General features: G+C 50.4%; 1 protein-coding gene and 1 long non-coding RNA gene across 10 annotated transcripts in view; one reads left to right on the top strand and one right to left on the bottom strand.

Moving 5' to 3' along the window:
- The window catches only part of ATP2B2 (ATPase plasma membrane Ca2+ transporting 2), a 372,053-nt gene that overhangs the window by 181,161 nt on the left and 172,360 nt on the right, over positions 1-18,532 (bottom strand). The window lies entirely within an intron of this gene.
- LOC140609855 (uncharacterized) overlaps positions 1-18,532 on the top strand; it is a 33,700-nt gene that overhangs the window by 981 nt on the left and 14,187 nt on the right. The window lies entirely within an intron of this gene.

The raw sequence follows: 18,532 nt of genomic DNA, 5'->3' as shown, positions 1-18,532 counted from the left end.
GTCCAGGATTACATAGCTGGAGGCAGAATTAGAGCCTAGATCTTTCCTGGAAGGCTCACAGAGGAGCAGTGGGGGTGTGGGCTCACCCCTTATGAGGTTTCCAAGCAGCCAGGGCTCTGAGGGGATCAAAGCCCTTGCCCTGTCACTCAAACCCTTTCCCTTTAGGAGCTCCTCTGGCTCAGTCCTCCACTGCACTCAAAGATGGCATGAGGCTGGGGTGGGTGCAAAGAGCTTGGGAGCTGGAGCCCCATGGACTAGCTCAAATCCTGATGGGCTGTGTGATTTTGGGCAAGTCTCTCGATCTCTATGGCCTCAGGTGTCATGGGCTTCCTGCTTCTCCATCTACTTACCTGTTCAGCAAGTATCCACTGCTGTCCACTACTTGCCAGGTTCTGTGCTAGGTCCTGAGGATACAGCAGAAAAGCTCATGGTGTCTATTCTCAAGAGGATTTAGAGGGATGTGAAATGAATGCATAAACCAATGTAAAGTGATAAACAGTATAAGACGAAGGGGCAAAGGCCACGAACACACTCCACAGGAGGACCTGCCATCCCTGGTGGGAGTGGAGGGGGGAGTTGCAGAAGGTTTCCCCAAGGGGGGGGGTGGTCACTGAGCTGGGGTCTGAAGTCTGAGCAGGAGCTCACTAGGGATAAGGAGAGGTGGTGCTTCTGGCAGAGACCCTGAGGCCCGAAAGAGCTCAGCAAGGCTCCAGGAACCAAAAGGAAGCCTGAATGCCTAGAGGCGAAGAGTGTGAGCGAGGGGCAGGAGATGGGTGGGGGACTTATAGACCACCCTCCGGACTTCTGTCCTTATCCTGGGAGCAGAAGGAACCTCAGAAGGATTCTAAGAATTAAACAGAATGAAGAAGACGAGGCCCCTAGCAAGGTGCCTGCCACATGTTAGACGCTGCACCACGGTAACACTGCACCTTACACGGGTTCATTCAGCAAACCATGATTGCGGCAGACTCTGAGCTGGGGACCTATCAGCAAGCAGGAAGGGGCCTGCTGACACCGAGGCATGGCTGCGGGGACAGGAACATCTGTGGACACTTAGGGAGTCTCAGATGTGCTGGAACCGAGGGAAGCCACCTGACGGGGGCGGGGGGAGACTGAGGCCAGGAGAGGCGAAGGCACCCCGGGCCCTGGGGGTCAGGGGTGATTGAGAGATAGCTCTGTGTCCAGGGCTCTCAATCTAGTGCTCCCTCTAGGACCCTAGACTGCCATAACGGTAGCTCCACTTGAGGGCCGCTGAGCAGAAGAGATGGCATCGATACGCATTATAAATAGTAGTACCAAGACGTGACGTTGCCTGGACAAGGACTACATGCCAGGTGCTGTTTGTTCTGAGAACTTTTCATATTGTGGCTCATTTAATTCCTACCCTTTAAGGAGTTAGTACCTTCCCCATTTTACAGATCATGAAACTGAGGCCCAGAGAGGCCATATGCCCCAGAACGAAATTGTCCAGCTGGCAGGGGTGTTGGGACTTGAACACGGACCTTCTTCCCTACCCTGCCATACGTATGGGGACTGCTTAGGCTCTGCCAGGGTGTCCATCAAGTAGCTGAAGGGAGCAGGGTAGGAGTGGGATGTGGAGCTGAAGCTGGGCCTGAAGAGGAGGATGGGCAGACGAGCTTTCTGCCTTCAGAACACAGGGAGTGCTGATGCAGCCCCAGCAGCCTTCAAAGGCATCCCCATGGGGGTACCCCACTTTCTCCCCAGAGGAAATTCCCTTTGGGATCTGCCTGTGAGGCTGGTTTATGTGGAATCATGGTCCACTGGGGCTGGGAGGAGCTGTCATGCCCCTCCATCAGACTGATCCTTCCATTTTACAGATGGGGATCCTGAGGTCCGCACAGGGGCAGCCACCTGCCTCGGACATAGCACAGCAAAGCCAGGGCTGGGAGGCCAGTGGTGGCTCCAGGGCAGCCCTTTCACCCTGTAAGAACCTCCCCACACCCTGGCCCTCCACTCCCCACTACCATCACTTTGTGGGACCACTTTACTCGGAAACTGTCTTTATAAGATATGGTTCCAAAGAGTAGCTGCAAAAAAAAAAAAAAAAAAAAAAAAAAAAAACCCAAACCAAAACAAAAAAAAAAAACAAAACACAAACAAAAAAAAAAAAACCAAAGAGTAGCTGCACAAAGGGGCCACGGCCACCCCCAAGGGGACCCTGCATCAGTGGGGATTTCCAGGCCCGGGTGGCCCACTCCACACACAGGCCCTCTGTGACCGGGACTGCCCTTCAGGCTGGGCCAACTCTCTCAGTACAAGGCCACCGACAGGTTACTCCTGGATGTGAGACTAACTGCCAGGGTCAGGGAGGTGTCCGGCTCTCTCAGGCCCTCCTTCCTGTCCCCAAGCCTCCCTGAACTGGAACCCCACAGGCCGATGTACAACAGTGAAGAACAGGAAGGAAATGGAAGGGTCTTGACAAACTGTAAGGAGCTTCTCAGGCACAAGGTCCTATTCCTTTCTGGGGCACACAGCACAGTAGAGCAGAGTGCTTAGGGGTCACAGAGGTATGGGATTGAGTGCTGGCTCTGTCATTTACTATTACGTGGTCTTGCGCTAGTCGTTTTGCCAATTAGAACCTCAGTTTCTAGATCCGTGAGGTGGAAATAATCATATAATTGATCTGGTCTTTGATTTCCAATAAAATGAGAGAGAATATGAAGGTATCATGGATTCATTTCTTCAGCATTAATTGAGCACCTACTACGGGCTTGGCAGTATAAGGACTGTAGCCTGGAACTGGGCTTTTTAGGAGGATTCTCAACTGCAAACAAGGGAAGGAGGGAGGAAAGGTTTGGAGGGCCCTGTAGGGTGCCAGGCAGTGCCTCTGCCCTGGTGTGAGGGGAAAGTGGTGCTCCAGCTCTGGGCCCTCCCCATGTGGGGGTTGCCTCAAACCTCTCAGGACTTCTCTCAAGCATGGCGACCATTTCCTCTAGGACTTGGTCAGGCCTCTCAGCTCCAGCCCCATAGAGGAACCCACCCATGAATCCCTGCCTGAAGGTTTAGCCCTGACTCGGGTCCCAGCACTACCCTGGCTGGAGGCTGCATGTTATATGACTGGGCTAGGAGCTCTGAACCCACACACATCTGGGTTCAAATTCAGGCAATGCCACTCACTGGCCGTGTTACCTTGGGCAAGTCACTTTACCTTTTGGAACCTTGATTTCTTCATGAATAAGCTAGAGATAATGTCTACCTCAGAGGATGACACTGAAAATTAATTGAGACACTGTATGCAAAATGCTTTGCCTGTCATGCACAGTTAATAGTAGCTTAATATGACCCACAAGCCCCTCTTTTATTCCCTTGAAGCAAGCAGGACATTGGTGTCCTCTCCTGGGTGGCTCGGTACGGTGGCTTCCTTGCACAGTAGTGTTCTAGAGTTCTCATACTGGCTCCTGAGGGCCAATGGTGCGTATAAGTGATGTCATGCTGGCAGCTGTGATCTGCTGGGGAGCGGGGCAGGGAGAGCATTTATACCACAGAAACTGGCAAACACTACAAAGGGCACCTACATCCCTGAGAGCTGGTTACGAAATGCTCACCAGCACACCGCTGAGCCCTCGGCAGGAGCTCCACACTGCTGCCAGGCCCACTTCTGCTCTGGGGGCCCATTTCTGCCCCTGGCCTGCTCCATGGACTGTCCTTGCTCAGCCCAGCACTGGTAACATGCTCTTGGGACTTCTCTCCTATTCTCCTGCCATGGGCTTGCCAAGGCAGGCGACCCTGCCCAGAGGGATTTCAGCATCTGATGGGGTGAGCCTGGTGTAGCACTGCCCTAGAACACCACTGGCCGATGACCTTCTCTTTTCCTCTCCTTCTTGCCACTGTCAGGGCTGAGCCCTTCCCAGGCTACCTCCTCTCAGCCTCCAGCACTGCCTTCTCACTCAAACGCCCATCCCTGGGGGTCGACACCACCAGTGCCTGTTCCTCTGATCTGCCCATGTCCGCTCCTTCTTCCCTCCCGTAAGGCTGCTAGCTGCCTGCAGACTCCTGCATTTGGAGACAGGTGACCCGAGGCAGTCCCGGTCCTGCTCCTTTCTCCCTATGTGGCACTGGGCAAAGCTGCTTTACCTCTCAGAGACTCGACAACAGGGACAGTGATAAATGTCAGGCTCCTGCCATCGGTCAGGCGTAGATCCAATGGCCTCACTGGCAGTCTCATTCCTTATTTCCTCATCTGAAGGATGGGGACAATAAAAGTGTCTCCCTTGCCCCACCCCCATGCCCCATGGAACTGCATGGTGATCGCAAGCAATAGCTTTTGTGAAATTGGTTCAGTGACTGTAAAGTGCCATGCTCATGCTGTTATTCTACTTTGAAGGGCAATGCTTGTTTAGATCTACAGGTTTTAGAGAGAGAGTGTGTGTGTGTGTGTGTGTGTGTGTGTGTGTGTGTGTTTAATGCCATAGCCATGTTATTTATAGTCAGCTCCCATACAGGTTTTTATCATTCCTTGCCTGCTTGGCTAAAAATAACAAATGACAAAGGTCATGTCTGCTCCTACCTATTGGAGGAATCTACAAAGAATGAAGCTTTTGATGCACTGACTTGCGGAAGTGAGAACCCTCCTGCTGGCCACAGCCCCTAGAATTCCTCACCAGGCCTTTCTGGCTTATGCCAAAGGGGCGGGGGGCAGAAGACGAGGGGCAAGCTCAGGTAGGTCTGCCTGTCTCTCTGGGCAGGTGTCCCAGGTCCTGGTTCTAGGGGTACAGCATGGGCCTCAGTTTCCCCATATTCATAATGAGAGGGGTGGAGTAAGTAGGCGCTGAGATCAGGATCTCCTGATCCTAAATGCAAAGGTGCTCTAGTCTTATTCCCTCCCCTCTACTCTGTACCACTGTGGACTCACTGAATATCCACTGATAATGATAATAGCCTTGATGATTCAAATGATCAGAGCCAGTATTTGTGGAGTCCTGATGACATGCCATGCACATGCCTTTAGGTACCTTTAGATGAAGTAAACTCACGGACTCTATGCACCCAGCCAGGGAAAGGAAACTTGGCATCCCCATCTGACAGATGAGGGAGGGGACAGAGCCACGAGGGCAAGGTTGCATGTGTGCCAGCTGACACCTTGCAAGGACAGCTCCAGAAAGTCACTGGGTGTCTGTGTCCTGGGCATGTGCTCAGCCCCAGGTACAGAGCTGGGAATAGCAGGTAGGAAGACACACATCCAGAGCTTGCTTTCCCCATTGCTGAGGGAACAGTGGCCCCAGCTACAGAGACTCTCACACAGTGTGGGGGAAGTGGCAGTGGAGGAACAAAGGAATGGGGCTGCTCGGAGGAGGAGGCCTCCCTGTGGCCCCGTGGAGGCACCAGCGAAGAGCTCATTTCACCTGGTGCTTGGCAGTGGAAAGGTGGAGGGGAAAGCATTCCAGATAGTGGTCACAGTGAGGGTGGAGCAGGGCTCAGTTGCCAGGGCAGGACTGTTGGGGAAAGTCAGGGGTGTGGGGTGGGAGGCATAGAAGGCACCTGGAACCCCACAGCAAGGAAATTAGCATGTTGCCTGTGGACCAGAATCCCCCAAACCTTAGCAATGGTGGTTTAGTTCTACAAGTATACATTTAAAAAAAAAATCAACTCCCTCTTAAAAAAAACATATACACCTACTTGGTATTATCTTAAGCACTTACAGCCACGAGATCATGGATTTGCTTTGCCAGTTGTATTTTTCTCCTAGCACATTAAAATAAGTGCGCAGCTATTAAAATAGAAAGGATGCACTTGTTCACTCCCCAGAATGGTGGCCTGAGTGTACCCTCTGGGAACCACAGCTTGGCCTCAGCCTGAAGGTGCTCATCAGTGGCTGATTTGATCTGGGTTGCAGTAGGACTTTTCAGAGGTTGGAAGGAGCAGGAGGGACATTCCTGGGGGTTGGCTCAGGTCATGGGGTGCCGGCGTGCCCCTAGCTGAGCACTGCTCGTCACCCTCCTTCTCAGTCTCAGCGCTCTGGCTTCCCCTGAGCCTGGGAGAGCTCACTCCTGGATATACTCTTTTCCCAGCCAAGAGCTTCTGCGGCCTGCTCTGACCTCAATGACTAACACACATTCCTGGCCTAGTTAGAAAGCCCCTCGCCTCTCATATTTATAGCCACCTCCCGACTCCGCTTGAGCCTCTGAGGGAGGCCTGGGCCTTCTTAGCCACCCCCGCCCTGCCCTGAGCCCGCTTGTCCCGAAAGGCACTGTCACACTCTCCTCTTTGAGAGAGGAGTGTGGCAGGGGTCTTATTCTGAGTGATGGTGGTCAAGTGGTTTCTTCTCCCCAGACTTCATCTGTAAGATGGAAGGCATCAGACCACCAGGCTGGGCTGGCTGTGGTGAGGAGTCAGCAAGAGTCTGGATCTAAAATACCGGGAATGACTAATGCGTGTGGAGTGCCAACTACAGACCAGGCCGTGTTCTAAGCTCTTGGTGCATATGAACTCATTTAATTCTTAGAAGAACCCTATGAGGGACAGACTGTTATTATCATGCCTGTTTTGCAGGGGGAGGGAACTGAGGCACAGAAAAGTTAGCTTATTTGTTTGAGGCCACACAGCTGGGATTCAAAGCACATTGCAGGCTTGGCTTGCAGAGTGGGTCCTCCTCCGTACAGTGGACTCACCTCCATTTGTTCCCTGCTTTTGGGATCTCCTTACTTAGTTAAGCCCGTCACCCCTTTTCTGGAATAGTGTCTGAGACAGCCACGTGCTGGCCTCAGGCAGTGCCCCCTTGGAGGAAGTTGGTGAGGACATGGCTCATGCGAGGACAGAGCAGGGAGGGGCTGAGAATCATAGCGGGGACTTCCGTCAAAGGCACCCCTTTTTATATCAGGGGACTCTGAGGCCCAGACAAAAAAAGGAAAAGCAGGCTGGCATCTAGGGGCAAGTGAGAGGGCAGGCCACGGGAAAGGAGCTCTCCGTTCCATGCCCCTTAACCCCGCCCCCCTCCTACTTCTTTGGCCCTTGCATCTCAAAGGGGGAAAACATGCAATACATTTATTCACCTACAGGTTTTAGGGGAGTGAGTCCCATGAGTGTTTATAGTAACAAACACACAGGGATTCCAAGAGGGACAAGAAAACTAACGTTGTTTGGGTGTTCACTCTGTATGTGGCACTTAGTAATCACTTGTTCATTCAACAAACATGGGCTCAGCACCTGCTCCACACTGGCTGATTGATGTGTTATCTCATTTAATTCTCAGCAACTCTGTAAGGTAGGTGCTATTATTACTCAGGCACAGAGGGGTCGATGAATGCTGCCCTGGGGCACTCACCTAGCCAGGCAGCGGGACTGGGATTGAAGGCAGGGCTTTTTTGCTCAGGCCACAGAATCGGAAATGGTGGGTGCGGTGCATCAGCATGCTGGGGAATTTCCAAGGAGAAACTGTCACCTGCCCTGTCTCCTCACACATTTTTCCCCCAGCTATGCAGATCTGGGCACTCCTCAGTTTTCCAGGCCCCCAACCTGATCCCATATGGTCACCCTGACATGGTGCAAAGGAGCACTTGAGGAAATGTCCTATCTTGCTGCTCTTCCTAAAAATCATCCCTAAGAGAGAAAAACCTGTGTTCAAACTCGGACGAAGATGCAAGCTGTGGTTTCAGGATCCTGGAGTGGAAGAAAGGTGTCGGGCTGCCTGTCCTTAGCCAGAAAATGGATGGCCGACCCTGATTTAATTAGCTTTTCCTTCCAATGACTTAGGGAAGCCTGTAATTAGCTCAGGGGCCCAGAGGGAGAGGCTGCATATGGGAGCCAGCACGGGAGTGAGTGGGAAGGGGTGGGGGTGGGATGGGGGCTAGTTTTAAGCTCAGACTCCCAGTCTTGGCTGGTAATGGAGGGTGGGCAAACCATTTGCTGTCCATGGCAGGTGGGTAGAGAGAAATCCTAAATAAATGCAGAGCAAGAGAAGGGGGTGGGGGGTGAGGTCAAGAGTTAGCTTAGAGGTTGTACCTTGACATTTTGACTTGTATTAGACCAAACTATGTGACTTCTGCAGGTGCCATATCACTGTGGGTTCAGTGGGCAGCACTGATGCTAATTTGCTGCTGAGAAGCTCTCCAAGTCCTTTGTAGATGGCTGTGATGATCCTCCAACAGTGCCAGGCATTAAGGCAGCATTTTCCAGGCTAGTATCAGGGTGAGCCTGGCTCCCAGTTCCCTGAACAGGGCCTATACTGCATGTAGGGTCAGGGGGCATGAGCAAGAGAAGCTCTGGCTAGAGATTCCTTGCCAGCTGAACTTCAAGGACACACTTATCCCAAATGGGCAGGTTGCCCCTCTTTGTGCTGAGCATAGTGGGTTTCTTTCCAAGCCCTGCACCTGCTTCCAGAGGTCCTCACAGCGAAACAGAGCCAGTTCCAGCTTTTAGGAGTTCACCCTGACCTCAAGGTACCAGAGAAGCACTCCTAAATCATCAGTCCAGCAATGGGGCAGCATTTACAGGCCCTCCTCAAGAATAAGACACGGGATCTGGGACCAGGAAGCCCTTTATCTATAAACTTTCAACCTGAGAACTTTTACAGACACTAACAAACTCACAGCCAGAGGATGATTTAGTGATTATGGTTGGGTGTTTTGATCCTCGAGTGCAGTTTGTTTCTTATCAGTGACCTGCCTGTTGATACTCATTTCTGAGGTGTTTTGTGGACATCGTAAGCCCCATCATGGCCAGTGAATCTAGAAACAGTCTGGAAATTGTGTAAGGAGACTGTGGGGACAGAGGTTGTGGTGCATAGACCTATCTAGCCCAGGTGCTTGTGTCACCTGAGGTAAAAAGACACACTGTGAGAGCCTAAGGGAATTTGGTCTGTGTGTGAGTGAAGAAGTCAGAGGTGGTCATGGGCTACCCCAGTAAAGAGCAATTGTACGTCCTGATGCCATCTTCAGAATGCCTCCTATGGGTCAGGGACCATGCTAGGTGTTTTCACATGCATCATCTCTAACTCCTATAATAACTCTGCTGGGCAGGGGTTAGTATTAGTATTTACAGAAGAGAAAACAGGGTTGGGGAGGGGAGGTAACCTGCTCAGTGCTACCCAGGCAGAAAGGACAGAGTTTGGGTTTGAATCTAAATCTATCAGGTACCACAGCCTGTGTACTTCACCCTGTACAGAGGTGGGGTGGTTGGGCTGGAGATCAAGAGATAAGGAGGACTAAATGGGTAGGCAGGGGGCAGAAAGTGAATATTAAATTCAGGGTTTTAAATGTATGTGTGCACCTTCTGTGAACCAGGCCACTGGGATGAAAAGGACATAGTGGCCTGTCTTCCAGATGCTCATGGTCCAGTGTACGTGTACTGCTAAGCCCAACTTGACCAGTCTTCCTTTCCTGTGTATGTATACTGCTAAGCCCAACTCCACCGGTCTTCCTTTCCCTAGTTTAGCAGCGGACTGTTCTTCCCTGGGCCCTTTCTCTCCAAGCCCTGGTTTCTATCCTATTCCCAACCCCCTGCAATGTCTGCAGCTCCCACCTCAGACTTGGAACTGGTCTCATTGGATGTTCATGGATGTCCATGCTTTGCTTCTCAGCTGCCTTGCTCATCCCCTTCATTATAACAATTCTCTGTGTGAGGATCAGAGAGGTTAACTAGATGACTCAGGGTCACACAGCTAGTAGGTGGAAGAGCCAGGATTTGATCTCACATCTGTCTGACTCCACAGCCTGAGGCCTTCTCTGTGATCCTGTCTCCCCTGTGAGCATCATGCCCATTTCCTTTCTCCCTCCCAGGTCATTCCACTGGAAGTGACTTGCTTTGAGTAGAGCCTCTCCTTAAGCCAGCTTTGCACTTGTTAGCTGGAGGGAGGAGACACATTTTGGAAACCACCCAAGAAAAAGACACTCAAAATAACTTTTCTCTATAACTCTTCTTGCTAAAATGCACTGAGCCCCAAAGGGGAGCAGGCCTCTGCAAGACTCACACTGATGCTGTCCGTTTGGCTGGGATTTACAGCTGACAGTGCACTTTCCAAGCCATTACCTCATAGATGCCCACAGCAGCCCTGGGATGGGTGTCCTGAACCTCCTTTTACAAATGAGGATGCTGGAGGCTCAATATGGCAATGGGATTTGCTCAAGATTGCGTCCCTCCTGGGGGTGACCTTGGATAAGTCATATTCCCTCCCAGAGCCTCAGGTTCTTCATCTGCAAAGGTGATGATGGTGTTCGCTTCCCAGCATTGCTCTTGGGGTTAAGGAAAAGAAAATAGATAGAAGGATCTAGCACAAAACCTGATCCACAAGAAGGGCTCCACAACTACTAGATGCACTGACTCTCCAGACAAAACGAAGGTCATAATCACATAGACAAGGTAAAGAAGGGCCAAGAGTGGAAGGTTCTCAAGCTTCCACTTGTGCACACAGGCAGGCTGGCTGCTGCCAACAGTGAGAGCGATGGCTGATTTGTATTGTTTAATCCTCTCCACATGCCATCTCATTTCACCCTCATCACCAGCTGCAGGAAGTGGGTACAATATCTATCCCATTTTACGGATGAGGAAAAAGCAGCACAGTCTGGTTAAATAAGTAGGAACCAAAGGGCGCTCTTGCAAAAAGAGAGAAAAAACAACTCAAATTCAGAGTACAACAAGCCTGGAAATTAACTCTCTTCCCCAACAATATTCCTCTAAAACTTCTCTTCAGAACATGCCTCTCCTTTTTTTCTCAATTGCTCTAGTTCTGACTTAGTGATTACCTTTACAAAAGAACCTACTGCTGGCTCCTCCCTTAGCCACCACCGAGAGGCATATGGTAAGATTCAGGAACCCCCTAGAATCTTGGCCCCCTACCTGCTGAGCCCGGGCTGGGAGTGCAGCTGGAGCTTCCTACATTGCAAATCTCTGCTTTGGCTTTGGAAGTGGGAGTGGCTCCTGCCTGACAATTGGCTGTACCTCTGATGCACGACAAACATCATATTTCAAATATGCTACTGAAAGAACCCAAGAGGAAAATTTCCTTTTGAGCTCTCTTCCCTTACCTGGTCCAAAGTCTGACTGATTACCTGGGGAAACTTGTGGCTTGCAGCCAGGAGAGGGAAACTAACAGACTGCCTGTTGACTCCACTAAGTGGTCAGACACAACAGGTTCAAACATTTCTCTCTGGGCCTTAGTTCCCTTTCCTCTAAAATGCAGGAGAAATGTAAAAGAAAGCAAACTGGCAGGACTGGACTCGGGTAGAGGCTGCAAACCAGCCGCTTGGGAGAGCAGCCAGCTTAAAATAAATTTGTTTGTTTTGCTAAGAGCTTAAAATAAAATTGAATTAAGTGCCAATGTTTAAAAATTGGAAATTGTGTATAAGAAGCCAGATTCCTCGCTTCTCTTACAATATTAGAAGTGTTGTCTATCCTGGGGTTGGCCAGAGGTGGGTGAGGCTATAGAGATGGGCAGCTGGTCCCCAGTTCAGCCCTCTCCCCATGTGACTTCCTTCAGGCAGGTTCTCACCTGGATTCAGCAGGTGTATTTACAATGCCTAGACCTCTATCTCTCCCAAAAGTCGGGATCCCTCCAAGGGACGAGAGTGGGCTTCTGGCATGAGACCTTTCCCCCATTTAATAAACATTCTTTATATGCCAGGGGCTGTTTTAAACATGCTAGTCCTAAGTGCTATACACATACCAATCAATTAGTCATCATAAAACCTTGTGAAGTAAGTACAATCGTTACCACACCCATTTTACAGGTGAGGACACTGAGGTACAAAATGTTAAGTTACTTGCCTGGAGCTACATAGTAAACAATGGCTTTGAGATTTGAATCTTGGCAGCCCAGTTCCCTAATCTGTGCTCTAACAACTATATGATGCCACTCATCCACCTTTTCTAGGTCAGTGGCCAGTCATATGGCTTTGTCTAAGTTTCCATGTCCTGATATCACCCCTTCCCTATTTCTCTTCCCTCCTTTCCTATATTTATTACTTCCCTCCCTCACAGGTACTGCTATTATTCCCATTTTAAGTTGAAGAGATTGAGGCACAGAGAGGTTAGGTGACTTGTCCAAGGTCATGAGTCTGGAAGTAGCAGAGCCAGGGTTCAACCCAATCCATTTGGCTACAGAATCTGTGCTCCTGGCCCCCTTTATTTCCCTCCACACACCCCTAACTACCCACCCTTGCCATTTATTTCTTCCCTCTTTCATTTCTTTACTCACCCATGCATCCAACACTCATCCCAGATCCTGTGCTGGGTTTGGGGACATCCATACATCTATAAGGTGCATCAAGGCTGGCTGGGATGGATAGATGACATCCTGCTCCCAGAACAGGAACTGCCCATGACCACTCCCTCTGGGGCTAAGGCTAGTGGGAGAACTGGTTTCCAACTGACAGCCCTGGAGAGCTCAGGAGGAAGCAGCAGAGGGAAGCTGGCTGGCTCCTGGCAGCTTCTTGCAGGGCAAGTCGTCAGCAGGGCCCTTGGAGATCCAGGGAGACACCAGCAGCCCCCACACCCACACTCCACACCCGACACCCCACTCTGCAGCTGGAGCACTGACTGGCCTTTTGATTCTGGCTCTACCACTGACCTGCTATAGGAGGCTTCCTTTGCGGGGGGCCTCAGTTTCCCCATCTGTAAAATGAGGGCATTATTGCCCTGGACGTCTCAAACTGGCAGCTTAGAGGTCAGATCCAGTCTACAGACATAATTTGCTGGAGGATTTGCAGAGTGCTTTTTTAAATAAACTTTGTGTTTTAGAACATGTTTATATTTACAAGTAAAAAATTACTAAGAATAGCTCCCATCTGTCTCCATCCCCCTCCCCCCAGCTAGTCCCCTTAGAATTAATAGCTTATACTATTATGGTGTATTTTTCACAATTAACAAATTAATATTGATATGTTGATATTAACTAAAGTCCATTATTGATTAAAATTTTCTTAGTTTTTACCTAAAATACCTTTTTATTTTGTTCCAGGATCCCATACGGGATATCACATTATCTTTAGTCATCATGTGTCCTTAGACTCCTCTTGGCTGTGATAGTTTTGCAGAATTAAAAAAAATAAAAAATAATATTAAATTAGAATGCCTCAAAAGAAATGTTTCGGCATACTAGAAATATTCTATATTTTCATTTGGGGGGTGGTAGCACATGTATATGTAAAATTCCTTAAGTGGTACATTTAAGATTAGTATACTTTATCTCTTTAATGTATGTATATCATGCACCAAAACAAACAAACAAACAAACAAAACTGAGTGACTCTCTGTGACTTGCCACAGTCCTCAGACCCCCCTATTATGCTCTGAGCAGAACTTATTCTCTTGTATCATCTCATTAGCATCTGCAGTCACCACAGGGTGTATTAATAAGCTCTTCTGGTTTACTCATCTGTAAAATGGGTATGATGATATTTTCTACCTGATAAGGTTCTAGTGAAGATTAACTAAGGTATGCATATCTAGTTCTGAGTGCAGTGCCTGGCGCATGGTTAAGCATTCATGAAATAGGAACAATTATTATTACTGCTCAGGCAATATTTACATTATTAAAACAGGTATATAACTCATCTTTCTCCTTAAAGCAAACCCCATCCTTTCCTTCCTCTGCCTCCCCTGCCTCCTCTTGTGTTTCTGTCCCTCCCTGCCAGGGAAGGCCCAAACTCTGGTAGGCAGAAGGTGGAAGAGAGAGAGGAACAAGCCCGCAGTGGTGGTTTATCTGCTAATGGAACCAAGAGATGCCTGAGGATGACCCCCAGACCTGTCCCCAAGGTCTAAGGAAACTTTGTTGGAAGTAGAGTCTCAACTCTTCCCTTTCTTATGGAGCTGTTTGGGGTATAAGGAGTTCTGCAGTTTTCAGACATTTGCCCTCAAAAGCTTCATCCTGTCCCCCTCAGGCATTGCCCTGGCTAAGGATCCTGGGCACAGTGGGGAAGCTGGGGGGCTTTTGGTGGGGTGCTGTGGAAATCATGGGAAGAAGGTAACCTCTTGCCCTGGCTCTCTGCTGACCTAGCCTCTTGCGGGATGCCAGCTTTGCCTGTGTGGTGCCCCCAGATCTGTGCCTGGAAACAATGAGGTCAGGGGAGGCATGCTCTGAGGTGCTTTAGGGTGACCTCTTGCAAGGAGAAACCAAGCTCTTGGCAAGATGTGCTGAGAGGTGACAAGAGGGCTAATGAGATGGTGAAGTGAACAGAAAGCAGGGATTGGGGGCTGGGAGGCCAGAACTGGGTCTTGGCTTGCCCTCTGACTTGCTGGGTGACTGCTAATAAGTCTCCTTTCCTCCTTTTCTAATAATAATAATAGTAATAATAATAATAATAATAATAATAATACCACCACCACCAACACCAACAACAGTGATGATGGTGTTGGTGATGGCAGTGAGAGAATGGCTCTCATTTAAGCATGAGGTTTAGGATAAGCCTTTTATGTGTGCAGCATAATTTCATGCTTGTAAGTATCCCATGAAGTAGGTCCCATAATTGTCTCCACTTCACATATAAAAAAAATAGGGGCAGGGGGTCAAGTACTCGTCTAAAGCTTCCCAGCTATAAAGTTTGCAGACACAAGATTCAAACTCGGGTCTAGTTCATCTCCTTTTGGCCACAACCTGTGAAATGGGCAGGTAGACGGACTCTACAGCTCTGAAGGCTGGTTCCAGGTCCAGGGAGTAACAGTGAGCAAGGACCATGCTCTAAGCTCCAGAGCACTGACCTATGTCAAGGTCTCTATTGTCTCAACTCATCTTCAGAAAGGACTTATGGAATAGGGACTGTTGGCACCACCTCCATTATGCAGGGTAGGAAACTGAGGCACAGAGAGGCAGAGGTAAGTGTGCAAAGTCACACAGGTGTCTGGGTTTGAACGTGGGCCATCTGGCTCCAGAAATCATGCTCTTGCCTACTTTAGCAGCCCTCTGGAGGAAGGGTGCCTACAGAGCTGAGTGAGGCCAGAGACTGTCCCCTACAGGGGGCTCCTCGTCGGTTTCCACTTTGTCCAGACCAAGCCTCATCCTCCAGCCTCCCTCCCAGCCCAAGACTCAGAGGTTTGCAGGTCCCCCCTCTTACATGAAGCTATTTCTGTCTCAGCAGCTCCCCTGCACTGGAGACCCAGACCCATCCCAGGGCCTGGGGCAGTGCCCCGTGAACCCACCCTCCCATACCTGGGCTGGAGATGATGGCGAATCCCCCGGCGTCCCCAGTGAGTCCCCGGCCACGGACACAGACCCCTACTCTGACCTCTCAGTTTCAGCACTGACAGCCGCTGAGGAGTGTCTACACTCTGTGAGGTGGCCACGGCGCCCCGTCCAGCTGCCCGCAGGCCTGCCTCCCTTTCTGGCCTTGGGATCAGTGAGGGGGAGGCGGGGTGGAGAGGGGCAGGGAAGCACGGCTGGCCTCCACAGTGCCACGTGCTTGGCAAAACAGTAGCCTCTGCCAAAGGCAGGCTGGGTGGCGGGCGTTCCTCCGTGCCCCCGGCTTCCTTCTGGGCCATGTTCACTTGAGGCTTCTGATCCTATCAGTGGCACTCTGGCTCCAGTCCTGGGTACCTGGAAGTCCTTCTGTTCCAAGGACTCCCTGTACAACTAGCTGCTACAGAGCGGCCCTGGGACCGTGAGGAAAGCGCAGCCACCAGGTGTGCTTCTGGCCAGACCCAGGAGCAGAGGCTTCCCTTGACACGGCCATGGGAGTGTGGCCGCAGGGGGACGGCCAGGCAGGGAGAGGTGGGGAGGGCCCAGGCCGAACAACCGGATCTCACCTCCTCCAGGAAGCCTCTCTGGCCCCACGGACATTCCTTGCTTGTTCCCACCTGCCCCGTCCCGTTCTCTCTGTTTACAGGGCGCAGGAAGAAATCTTTTCTTCCCCATCAAGCAGAACAGCGAGTCCCCTCTCCAACAGGCTGGAGGAAGAGCACTTGCACGGAGTGCTTTCCCAGCTTCTGCAATCTTCCCTCTTTGTGTGCTGACGGCTGCTTTATTTTGAACATTTCAGGTGTGAGGAACTCACCCCTATCTTTTCGTATTTGACACACAACAGTTCATATTTGACAAATGCTGCAAACATCTGATTTAGCCAACCTACTGTCTTCCTTTCCTTCCCAGACTTTTATGTTTTTTAAAAAACAGTTTACGTCACGCAGGCACTCCATGAATACTTCTCTGTTGACCAAAGCTAGTGCACGGACCACGGAGATGGCTGTTCTTACAAGGGCAAACCCCTGGGTGTTGATGCCAGGCTCTCCCCACAGTGTTTCTCTCTGCTGCCCCTTTACTAAGTAACCCTGGACCAGTGTAAGTTTTTTCAGCCTGTGGATCTTATTTTCCTACTGGTTCATGTTGGCTTCCAGGAGCAAAACTCCCTCCCCCGCGCCCTCATCATCCACCTCACCCAGTGGCTCCCTCATACTTCCTTTACTCAACCAGTTCTGAGCACCTACTGTGTGTCGGGGACAAGGGACACAGATAAGCAGGACTCCTGGTCTGTGCTCAGGGAGAGAGAGGATCAGGAGATGCTGACATTGATCCATGGGCTCAGAGAGGTTATATCCCCTCCTCTGGGTCATAGGGCTGGAAGGAAATAGGGCATGAAGGTCAGACCTATTTGAATCTAAGGCCGAAGCAAGCTCTTTCCACTGCCCTACTCCTGCTGTGGGGAGTTTAGGGTCCAGCGGGAGAGAGGTAACAAAGCAACCAAATAAAACACATAGGCTGCGTTTGACGACCGGACCAAGGCTTATTGGAAGGGCGGCAGGGACAGGGAGGATGGAGTGATTCATTTTCATGGAGGTGGAGTTATGCTGGGGATGATTACAGGGGAGGTGAAACCTGAGTGGCTCTTCCTGGTTGAAGAAATCAGGTAACTCTTGTTAAAATAGTTTCTTTTTTTAATAATAAATTTATTTTTTATTGGTGTTCAATGTGCCAACATACAGGATAACACCCAGTGCTCATCCCATCAAGTGCTCCCCTCAGTGCCCTCCAGTTAAAATAGTTTCTAAAGTAAGAGTGGAGATGCCCTGAGTGAGGAGTGTGGGATCCTAATGGATAAGATGCCTGGACATGAAGTGCAGGAACTATATGCCACCTCTGCTCTTTGCCACACAACAGATAGTGAGGTTCCTGTCCCTGGGAGTAACTAGGAAAAAATTAAAAAGTTACCAGTCAAGGATTCGGAGGAAAGCTTCTATCGTTGGGTGAGGTTGTTAAGGAATTATTTGGTTCCTTCTGAGGATAAGATCTTACACTTTTTACTTACTCTTGGCCTAGTAGATGGAAGGCAGACTCATTTTCACTTCTCCACTGATGATCCAGGCCGGCCAAGACTGAGAGCCAAGGCTGAGGGATCTCCGTGACACCTGGAAACCGTAGCCTTTGACCCCAACGGACTCAGAAATAGTTTTGAGCAATTGCCTATCAGGCCCTTGTGTATTCGTTATCTCAGTAACTCTCAGGGCAGCCCCTGAGGCAAGGGATGCTGTGCCCAGTCTACAGATGGGCCAACTGAGGCTAGCCCATCAGCCAGTGGTCCTATCTGGTCCCTCCAAGTCTGAACACAAGTCTTCTTCCGCCACAGCTGCCAGTACCCACTGAAGACAGATTAAGTGAAGGGAAAGACTCAGAGGGCAGGGCGCATAGAGCTGGGGTCCAGAGGCTTTTGCTCTTGGCATCTGAGGTTGGATGCCTGCCCTATCCACATGATGCTAGGGGCCCAGAAAGAGGGGGCAAGTTCTGCCTCATGACCAGGTGGTGGGGCGGGCACGTGGCCTACAAGAGCACCTTCCATCCTCACAATAGCCCTGCAATGTATTTGCTGGTCCATTTCCAGGGGAGCCAACCAAGGACCAGAGAAGGGAGGTCACTTGCCCAGCAGGGCCCAACTTGAACCCAAAGTTCATGCTCTCTCCACCATGCCACGAGCCCACTCTACTTCCTATATAATTCTTTGTTTAATCCTCACTTGGAAGCATTTCAATAAGCAGGATACCCGCCCACCTTCCCCCGCCCCCCGGAGACATTATGAACACCAGTGGCATCATGTCCAGCCCTGGGGTCAGACCTTACCCTGCAACTAAATGTAGAGGAAGACAGATTGGGGTGCAGCCCATCCCCAGCCTTCCTGACCATGGGTGCCCACAAGTCCACCACTAGTGCACGGCTGTTTTCTTTCAATTACTCCCTCTACTGCAGCTCCTTTTTAGAAATACAGTGTCTTGGGGACGTTTACCTCTGCTGCCTCCGGCCTCTGGAAGGGGCAAACATTCTTTCCTCTGAAGTCTGGGTGAATTGATTTCAGCAATGCAGTCAGTTTGACAAGAATTGGTTAGGGCCAACTAGGAGAGATGCCCTGTGCTAGGTGCTGAGGGTTTTCCCTGTGAAGATGCTTTGCTTCCAGTGTGCCAGACAGGCCTTGGATACCTGGACATGGGATGGGGAGCATCTCATTTGGCAGCTTCAGCTCCTGGTTCTACAACCCTGGGTGGGTCTTGGAGACTTCAAGATGTGCAGCAAGAGAATGGGGGAGGGGAAAAAGAGAATGTTTGGACCCTGGTGAGACACAAACTCAGACCTCTGGATGGTTGCGCCAAGTCAGATCCTCTGGAC

The sequence above is a fragment of the Canis lupus genome, chromosome 19 (genome assembly GCF_048164855.1).
Source record: "Canis lupus baileyi chromosome 19, mCanLup2.hap1, whole genome shotgun sequence".
Lineage (NCBI taxonomy): Eukaryota > Metazoa > Chordata > Mammalia > Carnivora > Canidae > Canis > Canis lupus.
This window is presented reverse-complemented; position numbering and strand designations above follow the sequence as displayed.